The 16,068-nt window shown below is 40.0% G+C and overlaps 1 long non-coding RNA gene across 2 annotated transcripts in view; it reads right to left on the bottom strand.

Annotated features, from left to right (window-relative positions):
• Nucleotides 1–16,068, bottom strand: part of LOC120403780 — a 161,633-nt gene that overhangs the window by 108,285 nt on the left and 37,280 nt on the right. The window contains exon 4 of one of the 2 annotated variants that reach the window (XR_005597725.1): nt 11,160–11,355. This is a non-coding gene — a long non-coding RNA (uncharacterized LOC120403780). Of the gene's footprint in view, nt 1–9,890; nt 11,356–16,068 lie in introns of those variants that run through there. The other variant, XR_005597724.1, reaches the window with a different exon arrangement.

Raw genomic sequence — 16,068 nt, 5'->3', positions numbered from 1 at the left:
TTACTTTTACTAAAAAGATATAAACTTCAACCTCAATAAAATATAATTACAAATACAACTGCTGGGTGAGGTAATATCTTTTATTGGACCAACTTCTGTTGGTGAAAGAGACAAGCTTTCGAGCTTACACAGGGTATGTCTACACAGCAAGGAGAAACTCACTGCTGGCTGGCATGGGCCAGCTGCAGGATTTCCTTTGCTGTGTAGATGTACCCTGTGTAAGCTCAAAAGCTTGTAGGTCTCGCCAACAGAAGTTGGTCCAATAAAAGATATTACTTCACCCACCTTGTCTCTCTAATATCCCGGGACAGGCACAGCAACAACACTACTGTGTAAATACAACTACTCCCACTTTAATACATCTGTGCATCACGCAAACTAATTTGCTATTGATCTTAGTTAATTCCTTTGCCCTGATTTTTCAATATGTCATTTTTTATGGTTTTAAGAGCATGGTAAAATACAACTATATGTCGTATATATGAAGAGCTGTGGCAATCAGGGTAGAGCTCTTTTTAGCATAGGAACTGCGGAATAAGTTTTTCATAGTGCACATACAATATTTACATTATATGAACAGCTGGGGGAGAGGATGTCTTCTCATTAGCTGAAATGTGGTTGCCCTGCATCTGAAAATCAGCTTTTCTGCTCGTTTATAAATCCTCAATTTAGCAAGCACACATTGTTTTTAACTTTTTTCAGAATTTTTGAAATTTCATTAAATAATATTTTTCATACTCTCTCTCTCTCAAATATTTGCATGTTTTAGTGTAAAAATGTCATCATTATGGGGGATGCACTTGAAAGTCAAAATTTCAGATTTCAAAAATTTTGATAAAATTGCCCAAGATTTTCAGTTGAACTCTAGTGCCACAAAATGTCCTCAAAACTGGCCTCAATGCAAAGGCTTTTTTCACCGAAAAATGCAGATTTGGTAAATCAAAACAATTTACAAATTTGGGTCAGTTTTAGCTAGTTGTTTTGGGGAAAGAAAAAAATCAGACATGTCAAAACAATGTGTTTCCCTGTTTTCAAAATGAAACATTTTGACTTTTCAGAGAGATTTTTTTTCTGATTTCCCTCAATTGTACTTTAACAACTATTTCAAAACATTGATAAAACCTCAAAATCAAAACAAAATGTTTTATTTTGGGTTGGAGGAAATGCTTTATTTTATCTGAAGTGAATTTTTTTTTTACGTTTTTTTGTTTCATTGAAAAATTCAAAACATTTTCATTTTGGATTGACCGAAACCATTTATTTTCTGATTCTTTTTGATTTGGCCACTGAACTGAAAAATCAGTTATTCACACAGGTCTACCCTGGTGACATGCCCAGATAGATCCCTCCTTTAACCTGACCCTCTCTCCCCAGTTCCACAGATCATACTATAGTGAATCACCTGCTACCATCACAACCCCTGAAGAACTATTGTAGGTGGAGCCATTGTAAGGCTGCTCTTACTTATGCCAGAATGAGAATTAGGGATCTAATTAAAACAACAACAACTACAAAAATTTATCCTCCACCTGTAGGGTCCTGTGTATAGGTCATTTTAGCTAGACCTATGAATTGGGGCCTATGGGCCTGATCCGACTGCCATTAGACTCTTACTGACTTTTTCTCTTGATTTTAGTGAAAGTTGGATCATCCCGTTTATGTGTTAGATATCATTGTAAGAAATGAAACTTTCATTTGTCACTGATAATATTCAAAAATAAATAGAAGGGGGAAAAAGAATATCTAGACCTTTGTAGGATATATGAGAGGACACCTTGACAAGGCACACTTACAAAGATACATACAGTCACAGTATCTTGAATGCTTAGGTTGCAAGCTCATTGGGGTTGAGACTGTGGTTTTGTTCTGTGTTTCTACAGCACCTTCTACAGTGGGGTCCTGGTCTGTGAATGGGGCTCCCAGGTGCTATTATAATACACATAAATAATAAGTAATAATAACAATGCCCAAAATGTTTCATGCAGATAGTGCCATAAACTGCCATCATTACTTAAGCAAAGCTCCTTTTTGACCTCAGTACCAGATGCCTTTATAGAGGGATAGTCATATGCAGTCTTAGAAGCCAATATACTAAAAGTCCATAAAGTTTATTTGTTCCAGCAAGTTTAGAAACCTAGTGATGATCCTCTCAGTCAGAAAGTGGTCTACATCCCTTTCTTTCCTCTTCAATTCACAAATACATCACAATTTTGTTAGTGAAGCTTTAATGTGTTGTTTATGCCATTGAGATCATCTCTGGAGAGAAACCAAACCAATATTGTCTGCACCTCTAATAAGAAGTTTCCAGTATAACATAAAGAATAATCAGGGCCAATATTACAGGAACTCATGGAGGAAAAGCAATATTTTTTTGCAAAGAACTCCCATCAAAAATCTTTGGGGAAGGTACAATCTTATACAGAAAGAAAGCCAATTCCATTTCCTAAACTCCCTGAAATATAAGCGGCTTAGTGGGGCATCTCAAAAGAGGGATAAAATCTAGAGATTAAAAAGTCATATGACACATAAATCAAATGAACAGAAGGAGCCGAGAAAGAGTTTGTAAAGAGGTAATTTTTAGCATTCACTATAATTGGTCTGCTATAGTACTTATTCATTATCAGCTTTTTTAGTTATCACCATTTTTCTGGAACATGATGGATAATTGTACTTAGGAATTTGAAAGTAAAATGTGTCATTTGCATAAAGGTTTCATTTTTAACTCACTTTCGCCATTATGCGTCTTAGCATTAGCGTGGTAGGAAAAAGGCACCTGAAAAGCAAAGTGGCTTCCATGAGGCCATGCCTTATATTGGCATAAATCATGTAACCTTTGACTTCTGAAAGATGGCTTGTCACCTCTACTAGATGTTATCCTCTGTTTCAATGTAATTCTGTGACAGTAACCTCAATCTGATAATATACAAATTGGAGAAGGTGGCACTGTATGTTTAAGGATTAAAAATGATGTTGCAAAAAACATTTATAGAATATGCTCATTATTTTTGACAGGCTGTGGGAATAAAAGCAGAAGAGAGTTACTAAACTTCAGCCTGAACAATTATGAATTGCTGAAACATGCACATCACATGTTTAATCAAGAGTGGAGTCTCTTTTGGTGAGAGCAATCTACCACCTGATAGACATGGAATGTGATAGAGAATGAAACTCAGGAGACCCTAGTTCCCAGCTTGATTCCAAAGAGGTATCTGCTCCTATGATACATTAAGGTGATTGTCATACGTGGGTGTTAATGAGGAATTTAACGGTAAATCCTGTGTCAGATTATACTTTCCTGTTCAAACACTCACAAACTTCTGCACTGCCAATGATGGCAGCCTTCATTGCATATTAGTGCAATTTGCATGACAAAGAATCAAACTACTTAACTGTGATATTCAGTAATCCCCTTTGTTATCATTTACTGCCCTCCATGTGCTTGGAGCTGTACAATACACAATATAGCAGGCAGTGCTTCTACAGGAGCTGGTAGGTTGCTCTCTAACTATTGGCAGCCTGGGAGACGGACTGGACTGGGGAGGCTAACAATCATATTCCTTGCCTTGACAGCCCAGAAACAAAAGCTCTCAGCAAGAAAGAGGATGTGGCCTTAAGAGACAAAGAACTCAGTCCCCACCACTCCCTGTTGGGCCAGTGCAGTTACCTGATTTCTCTGTGCTAATTTTGTGTGCACAATTTTTAATAACCCTTTCAAAATATACCAATAATAGATAGTGCTTTTTCATCCATAAATCTTAAATAACTTTATAAAGGAGGTCAGTATCATTATCCCCATTTTACAGATGGGGAAACTGAGGCGTGATATGACTCGGTCAACATCCCCCAGCAGGCCAGCAGAACTCAGATCTTCTGAGTCCCTTGCCAGTACTTTAACCAATAGGTAACACTGCCTTCCTTTTCAAAATGTAGATCTTAGGATGCAAAAATCAGTGGCATTAGATTTTTGCTACATTAGAAGCTGTCTTTATAATATTGGAGTGTCATATATTAAGAAGGCACAGGATACTCACATAGCCACTGTATAATCAAACAAATCTTGATCTCTTGCTCAATGGGGAAAAAAGCTTGGGATGTACATCATCAACTCTTTGCAGATGAGATTTGAATATATTTCCAAGTGCTGGAGATTCACAAAGCTACACACCTTCTCTTGCTCTCCATTTACTAGAGACTGACATGATAACCACCCATAAATTATTTGCCTTTTCTTGTTTATTCTTATAGGTAAGGTGCTTGACTCATTAATTCACAGTCTCATTGACTGGCTTTTTAGCACTGGGAAGTATACAACAGTGTTACACAGCATCCAGTAAAGAAGAGATCAAGGTTAGTTTTGACTAATGTCAAACAGTTACTCTAACAATGTCTGGCAGTAAACAGTCCTCTTATAGCAAATCAAAATAAAAATGTCTCAAGGTGCTATTTTCCAAGAGTGCACATAAAATGAAAACGTTGAGATAGCTGTTTTGCCTCATAATAGCCCGCTCCCAACACTAAAATAGTAGTGTTCATCAGTATTTGTTTTATTTACTTTATTAAGGACCAGATGGTAAACACTTTCCTCACAAAGGTGAGCAGTTACTCACCCGAGTAACGCCATTCACTCAACTGAGCCTAGGAACATAGGAATTGCCATATTAGATTAGATCCGAGGTCCATCTAATTCAGTATCCTGTTTCTAACTGCAGCCAGCTCCAAAGGAAAGTGTAAGAACCCTCACAGGAGGTACATGTGGGGTAAGAACCCCGCCATGAAGGTATCATCCTAGCCCCTAATAGTTAGGCACTGGTTCAAACTGTGAAATGGGAGGTTTTATATCCCTTCCACACAATTTTTGATACATTAACTATTGAAACTCTGGATTTTCTTGTTAACCATATAAATGCCCAATCCCTCTTTGAATCTTGCTATGACTGGCCCCAGCATAGGCACTGATTCCATAGGTGCTCCACGGCTAGTGCACCCACGGAAAAAAAAATTAGCGTGTGCTTAGCATCCACTGGCAGGCAGCTCCTCCGCTCCCCCCCCAGCACCTCCCATCTGCTGGAAGCCCCACCGATCAACTCCTCCCCCTCCCTTCCAGCGCCTCCTGGCTGCCATCATCAGCTGTTCCGCAGCGTGCAGAAGGTGCTGGAAGGGACAGGGAGGAGCGCGGACAGGTTGCGCTCGCTGGAGAGGGCAGAAAGAGGTGGGTTTGGGATGGAGTGGGAGCAGGAAGAGGTAGGCGCGGTGGAGGGTTGGAGGAAGGGTTGGAGTTGGGCAGGGCCAGAGGTAGAGCGAGGGCGGAAAGAAGCATGGCAGGGAGGCTTGGGGGAAGAGGTGGAGTGGAGGATGGGGCCTGGGACTGAGGGGGGCTTGAGCACCTCAAGGCAAAGGAAAGAGCCAGTGCCTATGGGTCCCAGCGACATCCTGTGGCAATGAGTTCTGCAGTCTAATCATGTGTGTTATGAAAAAGTATTTCCTCTTTTTTCCAGTTTGGACCTTGGAAGAGTAACAGCTCACCAGTGTGCATACGGCTTCACACTCTAGCCCTAAGTGCAATATTCTAATCTTTCTACTAGCTGTTAGTCAAAATATCGGAAGACAAGGTTAGAGCGTGTCACAACAGTGACCACTGAACATAATAAACATTTCATTTTCACTATGGATGTCATAGGATTTGGTGTCTCCAAACATGAGAATAACCAACCTGGGGCATCTGATTTTTTTCTGGTTTTCCAAATGCTGCTAAAACAGAAGATTATTTCTAGGTACGTTAAATCTCTAATAATTATCATTATACATTACACTGTCAGCTGAGATCAGTGCCCTAATGTTCAAGGCACTGTACAAACACATAATGAGAGACTGTCCCTCTTAACCCAATGGGGCATTTCATTTGTATAGACAATTGTTTAAGGTCATATAATGGGCTAGAAACCAACTGAGAATAGAACCCAGCTTCCCAGAGTCCTATCCTGATATCCTATCTTCTGAACCAGGCTGCCTCCCACTAGAAAGGATAATGCTTTTGGAGAATGAAGTCAGTCATTCACTCAGCCATTCCCTCTGCCAATACACACATATACCTGGGAGGGTTAAATGTCTCTATTATCCTTTTCTGTTTTGGGATTCAGCTTTGGAACTGAGCTGCTCCCTTTTGCACCAGGGCTAGACTTAGTCCTTTGTCTGGAGAAGTATCATTTTCCTAGAGGTAGAGGATTAGCCATCAGTATTAGACAGTAGTACAAAAGAGGAAGATTAGGTTGCAAAGAGTTTATTTCATTTTTGACACACTTGGAGTGAGGTGCTGAGAACTGCTGGTGCTTGGTGGTGTAAAATCACTCGATCTGCTTTGCAGCTCACAGAGTTTGCAGCATTACCTTGAAGAACATTCTATCACAATCCTTTGTTGTTTGTCTCCTTTCCATCTAAACTGACATCCTCCCACAGGATGTCTGATTTAAAAAGTTCTTTGACTATTTATATAATACAAACACTCCCTGGGTTATGCAAACCCGACTTACGCAAATCCGCACTTACGGAAAAAGTTCTGTAAGGTTGTTTTATTTTGTTTTGTTTTTCCCCATAATTATCAGGTATATGTTCCTGACTTATGCAAGGCGTTCCGGAGTAGAACATTTGCGTATGTCAGGAACCATCTGTAATAACAACAATCCCTTTCCAATTATCAAGACTGTCCATTTATCTTAGTTTTCATTTTATTTTCTATGATTTCTCTGTACAGATCCATACTGTATTTCTCTTCACATTTTCCAGATTACATTATAATATATAGAAACAAGAGGTAATAACTTTTATTGGACCAACTTCTGTTGATGAGAGAGACAAACTTTTGAGCCACACAGAGCTCTTCTTCAGGTCTTGGAAATTAACTCAAAATGTCACTGCTAAATTACAAGTTTTGAACAGAATGTTTGGTATAAGTAGTTAAAATATATTTCAAGGGACTAGTCAAGGTGAAGTGGTCCATTAACACCCCTCCAGTCATAGAGAAGAAAGGAGGAGGAGGAAGCAGTTGGAGGGGGGTTGTTAGTGGGTTACAGTTTGTTGTAATAAGTAATAAATACAGTCTCTCTGTTCAGTCCATGATTGTTAGTGTCTAGCAAAGTTATGAATTTAAGCTTCCAGGCTCATCTGTGGAAAGTGTTGTGCAGGTTTCCTTTGAGGATGAGGACTGATATAGGGTGATCACATTGTCAAAATGTGTTTTTGTCTTTTATCATTTTCCTATGTGAGTTCATTTGAGAGTGTAGTGATTGTCTGGTTTTGCCCATATCCTCCCTATGACTGGAGGGCTGTTAATGGGCCATTTTACCTTGAATGGTCCCTTGAAATATGTTTTAACTACTTATGCTAAACAATCCGTTCAAATCTTTTATTTAGCAGTGACAGTTTGAATTAGTTTCCTTGACCTGATGAAGAGCTCTGTGTAAACTTGAAAGTTTGTCTCTTTCACCAACAGAAGTTGGTCCATTAAAAGATGTTGCTTCACCCACTTTATCTCTCTAATATCCTGGGACCGACATGGCTACAACAATATTATTATATTCAGGAAGCTATGAAGATAATCTTTTTTCTTAAAAAAGACCTATTTAGTTATCTGTACTATACTCTCACCAATGCAGGATTGTTCCCAAAACTATAGTTTCTATGGCATTTTCAGTCTATTTTTAAATATCTTAATCAATTGAAATGAGATTACATTTATAAATCATATGCTAGCTTTGTGATTGGTGATAGATGGTATGATTTCTTATCTTTTGGGAGTAAAATCTGACTGAGTTCAGTTCCCTCTCTAAGGAGGCAACATGAAGAAATTATGCTATAGATCCTTGTGGGGGAGGGCAAGAAAATTCCTCTCTGATGATGTGAATATCCTGTTGGGCTGTGATAGATGGGATTATTCTCTGACAAGCTCCAAAAATCCTATCAACCAGCATCCCTAAGAATATGAGAGTGCTCTACTGTGAAATTCTCATGTGTGTACACTTGTGTGGGGGTGAGAAACTCGGATGTATGCGACTGAGGAATGAAAATAAGTCTCAGTGCTCCTAACTGTACATTTTACATTAAGTATCAAAAATCTGTTTTTTTTAAACAGAATAGATTTTCCCAGATTTACTTAACTTCCAAACCATAAATCCATACCTGCCAATCTGCTTCATTAGACAGACCCCTGCTCCAAGTTAAAGGAGCATTGGATTTTTTCCCCCTCTCATTTATTACTCCTAAATATTTATTTAGCTGGGGCTCTGCAAAATGTCAGTGTTTTAGGGCCTTAAGACAATCTAATTAATTCTATTTCATTTTTCTCTTTTCACTTTTTTCCCCTCAAAGGAAGCCTGTATTGTTTACTTTTAATGCTCCAATCAGACCTCAGCTATCTTCATGTCCTGTCCAGCAGGGCCCATCTTTAAGGATAGGAAACACAAGCAAAGGCTTTTACAAATTGGGGGAGTCTTGGGATCTCTTCCTCCTTGCAGAGGGATTAGAGGGAGAGGAAATTCACAGCCAAAACTTCAGAAACTTGCACCACTGAAAAGGTTACAGTGCTCTAGCCTTAACTTATATCTGCACTGTGCTGAATCAGCACTTTATAAGGTGTGTATACCAGTCTTCATGAGTTTTTTGTATATTCATAGCTATATATGCATACATATTCAGATTCATAAATACAATGAATTGCATATGTAATGGCGATATCTATGTGATACATCGAAGACCCATATGATAATTTTTGTTTATCATGAATCTTGACTTTACTGCCTTAACTCTATATTTTCCACTAATCTATCTCTTCCAAAAGTAACATTTCAAATTTCTGAACAACTTCAAACACCTAAAGCAATCTTCCAGAGAAATGTTTCCTTCTTTCATGCCAAGTGTGGAATGTACCCTGTGATGAGGCTTAGAAGCCCTACAAAGGCAAAGAGGCAGTTAATGAGGGCCTGTGAGACCAGCTGGCTCCATCCGCAGCAGATGCCAGGTGTGGAGAGAGGAGTTAAGTAGAGAAGACCTGGTTCACCTGGTGGCTGACCAGAAGATGAGCAGTGCTCTGTTCCTCCCTCTGTGACAGAAGCCTGGTTACAGCTAGAAGTCTGAGAAAGTTCACTGGGTGGATGAGCCATGTGGTGGGTGGGATGACTGGGCCAGGAGACAGACCAAAGGACTGGTTGTTTGAAGACAGGTCCTGAATTGAAAGGTAGGATCCCAATGGAGACTCATTAGCTGACCATATTTTGAGTTCTTGGTTTTCTCTTATGTTTGGAATTTAATACCTTAGAAGGGGTGGGACTCAGGAGTGTCTTAGCTGGAGGTCAAAGGCATTGGATTCTGTGAGAGGCAGTGGCCAAACATTGGAGACCCTGAGGCAAGGTTAGTAGGGCAACATTGGGCCACCAGGAGTCACCATGGAGGCAAGCTCTGTCATACATTCCTAAAATTAGGCTGGTTGAATGTGCAGACTGAGATTAGAGACAGGTTAAGTTCCAATATATTGTGACCTCGAAAGGTATAGATGGGAACTTTATGTAGTTGGACTGGGGAGATTCCCAGCTTTCCAATGCAATACACAGCACTTGCTCCTAACTCCAATAGGTCTTGAGATAACAGACCTTAAAACTGTGATTATATAAAGAAATAGCCATTTTATGTAACTCTTAGAAGTTTCTGAAATGTATTAATTATAAGAATTGTCATTTTTGTTTTCCCTGTGACTCCTGTACAGTTGCACTCATGGTACTACCGTAGCTTGCCTTTACAGGTATAGTGTTATGAAAATGAGTACCAGTTAAGGTTTTAAAAACATTTCTGAAATAGGTTTTATTTATTTATTTATTTATTTATTTAGTAAAACATGTGGCATTCCCAGAGGAGGATGTGGTTGTGTGGTGTGGATTAAATGGTTTCTTAGCTTGAGTTTGAAATAACCTGTGTAACTCCTAAGTGGCTTCATAAAGTCACAAGTGAGGTATGCAGACATCTCCAAGTGAATGTGAATAAAACCTTTCTGCTACACTATAATATAATCCCATTATATAATTTAATTAGGTTAAATTGTATTGATATGTTATACTTAATATAAATGCTAGTGGGAGAGGTAGTATCTAGTACAACTAAGGATGCAAAAAAATTGTTTGCTAAAAATGTAGATACATGTTTATATCTTGTTGTACTGCAGGTAACACTATTCGTGTCAGTGAAACTGCACATGCAATTCTATTATACAAAAATTTATACAGTAAATGGTACTTACAGAACATTCTAGAGTTATTGGGCCACTTCCTTAGCTTGTGTAAGTTGTGACCAGTGGAGCTCCTCTGCTTTACACCAGCTAAGGAACTGGTTGTAAGTGTACAACAGAGAAAGAGTTAACATTTGCTAACATATGTGGACTATCTAGTTTTGCAGCTAAATTAGCTTCTTTATAGTCATTTGCATTCTTGAATTGCATTCAGGAAAGGCTGTGTTGTTGGTTGAAAAGAAAATGTTTAGTACATGGATGTTAGCTCAGGTCTAGGCTGTACCATCTACACACAGTCCTGCACTGGGGACCTGATGCAAAGCTCACTGAAGTCATTGGGAGTCTTTCCATTCAGTTAATGAGCTTTGGATTAGGACCTGGGATGGGTGCAGAACTACACTGGACAGGAGAAGCACCAAAGACATTCTGACTTCAAAAAGCAGGATGCTTCCCAGAACTTTCTGTTGCATAGGGAAACATGCAAACCACTGCACCTCTTCATGGCTGGCAATGCACTTCCTCCCTCCTCTGCTGTAAGCAGTTGGAGTTTTTCTCAAGGGCTCGTGAAATGCTCTGAAGCCATGATGATCGTGGTCAGTATCCCTGCTCTCTATCCCCAAATCTCAGACAGTTTTGTTATTGCCCTCGGTTGGGACAAAAAGCTGCTTGGTGGGGCAGCTGGGGAGAGGGTAAAGAAAAATTCATGGTCTCCCTGCCTCCCCACATATCTCCAAGAATCTGTGGCAGCTCTTTTCACTACATCTTTAAAGAGGAGTAATGTGACAGATGGTAGTAGCATTTACTACTGGAAGGTGCTCAGTTACTATGGTGATAAGGATGCTAAAAGAACCTGTCTAGAACAGAATTTTTCAAATTAATTACTCAAATAGACCTGGCAGTGAAAAATGTCCTTTTCCATCTCACAGGAAGACTCTTCCCCTCCTTTTGGTTTCAGAGCTGGTGATTCACACACTTGTGACCTTCAGTCTTGATTACGGCAATTCTCTGTACTTAGGAATGAAACTGCTGATCAGCCCAGCTATTCAATGGCGAGCAGGTGCACCAGCCCAGATATAGTAATACTGAACCTGTAATGAAAATGATATAGGCATAAAAGAATGAAAACCACACATACATACCATAGTATTATTTGAGGAATAGCAAGGGACATTATGTAATTAAAGACTGTAATCATAGACACAAAAGGCTGGAAGGGACCTTGATTTCCTAATATCTAACCTAAATATTCCTTGCTCCAGATCAAGCTGATAACTTCTTGTCCTACCTTCAGTGGACATGGAGAACAATTGATCACAGTCCTCTTTATAGCAGAGCTTTACATATTTGAAGACTGTTATCAGGTCCCTCCTCAGTCATTGTTTCTCAAGACTAAACACATTGGAATACACAGGGGCGGCTCTAGAAATCCGGCTGCTCCAAGCAGCGCGGAGCGCTGCGCCACCCTTCCCCGGTCCCGCGGCGGGTCCCCTCTTCCCGCGGCTCCGGTTGAGCTCCTGCCGGCATGCCTGCGGCAGGTCCACCGGAGCCCGGGACGAGCGGACCTGCCGCAGTCATGCCTGCGGGAGCTCAACCGGAGCCGCGGGAAGACGGGACCCGCCGCAGCCATGCCTGCGGCAGGTCCGCTCATCCCGGGCTCCGGTGGACCTGCCGCAGGCATGCCGGCGGGAGCTCCACCGGAGCCAAATGCCGCCCCCCCGGGAAACGGCCGCCCCAAGCGCCTGCTTGGCGCGCTGGTGTCTAGAGCTGCCCCTGGGAATACATAACCTCAGCTACGCATATAAAATGATGGGGCCTAAATTAGCTGTTACCACTACAGAAAGAGATCTTGGAGTCATTGTGGATAGTTCTCTGAAAACATCCACTTAATGTGCAGCGGCATTCAAAAATGCTGACAGAATGTTAGGAACTATTAGAAATGGGAGATACAATAAGGAAAAATATTATAATGCCACTATATAAATCCATGATACACCGACACCTAACTCTACTTCTGACCCCAGGGCACATGTAGTGATCAATATCTGCAGTCCAAGTTCAGGGACTGTGATTGCCTTTGGCCAATCTCATGTTAGATTACCAGGAGGGGGAGGAGAGTGCTTGTGTTCTCACTACAAACCCCTGCAAGAGACTGTCTGACTTGGAAATAGATTGATTTCCTTTTCTAACCATAAATTTTTTTTTCTTTAATTTCTTTAATTTAATTAAGATAACAAAGATATGGCTGTCTCTTGGGTAGAGCAGCAACTTGAAGTCACACCTCATGGATTCTCTTCTTCATTCTGCCATTAACTTGCTATGTGATATCAGGCAAAATCACTTAATGATCCTTTGCTGTAAAACAGATGCCAAAGGACTTGCCTACCTCGCAGGAATATTGAGGTGATGAAATAATATTTGTAAAGCACTTCATGGTTCTAAGATGAAACATGCATGTACAATCAAAATATTATTGCAAGTACCATTATTCTCTTTTCTTCTGAATTTTATATTTGCTTAAAGTACAGTGTCTGTGACATATTCAAGAGTTTCATAAGGGAACAAAATGCTGCTGGTCAGACTCCTATAGTCAGTGAAAGATCAGACTATTTTTGCTTGATATTTTGTGTTAAAATGTTCACTTTTTCAGTGTTAAACGATCACATTCATTTGGTTCCAGGTATTCTTCAGCACCCTGATGCACTCCTATTTCTACTTTTTCAATTCTTTTGCAATTAATGTCTAAAAAACAAAGACAACAAAAGGAAAACACCAGAGGAGAAGAAAATCTAAACTTGGGGGATAAAGGAGTTTCTGAGAAAGGGCCTGGAGGAAAAGGCAGTGAGGTGGAGCTTGGACGAATCTGCCCCAGAACTTTTGCCCATGGCTCAAGTCTGTGAAAACTGTGGAGGCAAATTACAGGACCTTTTCCAGATTTCAATTTAAGTCAAAGTTGCAGCTGTAAAACACCTCAAAGAATCTGGTAACTTTGATTTAGGTGCCTAAGTAAGGATTTGGGTGCCTAACATCAGTCGGTCTTACATTTTAAGTAACCTGATTTTTTTGTACCCATGATTATCTGCTAGCCCTGTTTGAGAGGTTGTAGAAGGTATATGGCTAGGTAAAATATAGCTGAGACCTTATTACCCAGTTTGGGCGAGGCTGTGGCTCATATTGAATCAGCATTAGCACTACTTTACATCACTCTCTCTTGATTCCTCACTTTGATGTAGGAAGCGTGTTGTGGGCATGGATCTCTGCCAGCATAACAGCCTCATTAAAAGCCAGCATAAGTTAATGCAGACATGCAAGTACTCTAATTTGTGCCAATGTTAATCGGCTCAAGGCAACCTCCGGGACTAAATGGAAATAAAAGTGGTATGCAGACACCTTTATTCTACTTCAACATTTTTATGGGTCCTGCAGTCAGCTGGGCCAGAAGATCTACCCTATATTTCTACCCTGTAATGGGAGACTAAAAGACTGATGCTGAATTACTTTTCCTTCAAATAATCTATTCTCTTTCTGACAGATTTCAAGCTGGAATTAAATTCAGACAATTTACCCACTCCAATGATATTCCCTATACTTAAAAGAGGGGATATTGGTAGAACTAGTAGTAGTTCTAGAATCAGAATGAATTTTAAGTGTAGCTGTAGTAACCTGTATGGAATCTGGAGTGAGGATCATATGTTGCAGGAGGGAAGAGTTTGAAGGGGGCAGTAAGCAGTCAGGCTGTGTGCACATGGCCAGAAATGTAAAGCTTCAGTTGTTTTAATAGGAAAAAAATCCTCTAATGTTACCACCCGTCACAAAGTGGCCACTGGCCTTGTGAGCTGCTCTGTTTAGGAAAGGCATTCCCTATATAAGCAACAAATTTTGTTTACTCCCCACAAAACCTCCCTAATCCATACCTCCCAGCAGTCCCAAGTTTTGCAGGACTATCTCACTTTGACCCCCAAAGCTTTCTGTCTCAGTTGAAGCAGAACATTTCCTATATTAACCTTGCTGCTTTAAAGTAGAATCAGTTACTATAGGGGATCAAAAATACATTTAAAACTGTGAGTATATCAGCACAGTTATATTTAATTTGTTGTGCAATGTCACAACTCCATATATTTTCTGTCAGGTGATTACTCTAACTTCTTCTTTATGACTCTCACCATCCTTGTATTATTAAACAACCCCACTTCACTACAAGGTGACGTCTAGAAGTACTCATGTGAGAGTTATAATATGAGAGTTCAGAGAGCCACAGCTGGCAGCAAGCAATGTGAGAGTGTTAAAATGAGAAGCAGTCGGGATAGTAGGATTGTGTTGGTTGTGGAGTCTCAAATAATTAAAAATAAACTTGGGTATAGGTCAAAAATTGCAAGATTACCAAAAAAAACCCCAAAATTAAAAACAACCCCCCCCCAGAAATGCTCCAAGAAACAAAAGACTCAACATCAGCAATGACAGATGTAGACTTTAAGGCTATACTAAGGCAAAAAGTGAAAAGTTGTTATCACTTTAAGGCACCATTTTCTACAAACATCAAGGTGAGGCATAACATTTTCTTTTTTGTGAGTAGTGCAGAGCTGATTTTTCTGTTAGTCATGATGGATACAATGATATTTCAAGACATATTGCCATGGAGAAACATGCAAGCTGTGTTAAGGTTCTGGCAGCATTTTTTCCAACCTGCGGGGTTAATAAAAGATGAAGCTTTATTTACAAGATTTATTTTGAAACATAACATCTGTCTTGCCAGCATAACACTGATAGGCCCTCGTTGTCAGCAGGTGGGATTAACCCTGGGACCTCTGAAGCTTAGTATATAAGCCTCTACTGTAAGCCACATGGTTTTTAGACAAGGCTGTAGCAGACTCATCAATCTCTACATGATCTAGGTGCCACTAGATGGGGATAGACCATCACACCCCCATAGGCATGAGTTACACCAACAGTGATCATCTTAGATCATGTTCTTTATTCAAGAAAATGTTCTCAGATTCCAAAATTGCCAAGAGCCATAAGAGTGGTTCCACAAAAATGACCGATATTATATAATGGGCAATCACACCTAAAGAGCCTGAAAATGTACAACGTATGATAGATGCCCATGAACAATATTTTGGTTTGGTTTTGGATGCTAGTTTAGATGAGTTCAAGAATTATTTTCCAATCATGGTTACATATAAATACCCAGAAATTTGCCTTACAGTTACTGAGTTTTTAGATATGGTTTCTTGTACATTGAATTAATCTCAGGTCTTATTTGATGCAACCATCAACGTGCTATCAAAACACAGTATTACCTGGAATAAATGTACTGTGTATTCAGCGGACAATGCTACAAACATGCAGGGTAAGCACAACAGTACGTTGAGTCAAATTAAGCAAACAATGAACCAGGGATTGTATGCAGTGGGGTACTCCTGCCACCTCATGTGCTTAATGGCAGAGCACGCATCAAAATCACTGCAGATGAATGCTGAGGATTTGTTCACTGATATTTACTACCACTTATAGAGAAGAGTCAAAAGAGTAGCATCCCTGAATAAACATATGGCATTTTGCAATACTCGCGTAAAGAATATTGTGAAGCACGTGAAAGCACTCTGGCTGTCTTTGGCAAGATCTCCAGCACCTTTGATGAATAAGATCAGAGAGGTGCTGCTGGGCCACAGGAACTAAGAATACTGTTAAGCTTTGAGAATAAGAACATAACATAAGAACATAAGAACGGCTGTACCGGGTCAGACCAAAGGTCCATCTAGCCCAGTATCTGTCTAGCGACAGTGGCCAATGCCAGGTGCCCC

The sequence above is a fragment of the Mauremys reevesii genome, linkage group 1 (assembly GCF_016161935.1).
Source record: "Mauremys reevesii isolate NIE-2019 linkage group 1, ASM1616193v1, whole genome shotgun sequence".
Taxonomy (NCBI): domain Eukaryota; kingdom Metazoa; phylum Chordata; order Testudines; family Geoemydidae; genus Mauremys; species Mauremys reevesii.
Note: the sequence above shows the minus strand (reverse complement) of the source record. Positions and strands in the feature narration are given on the sequence as shown.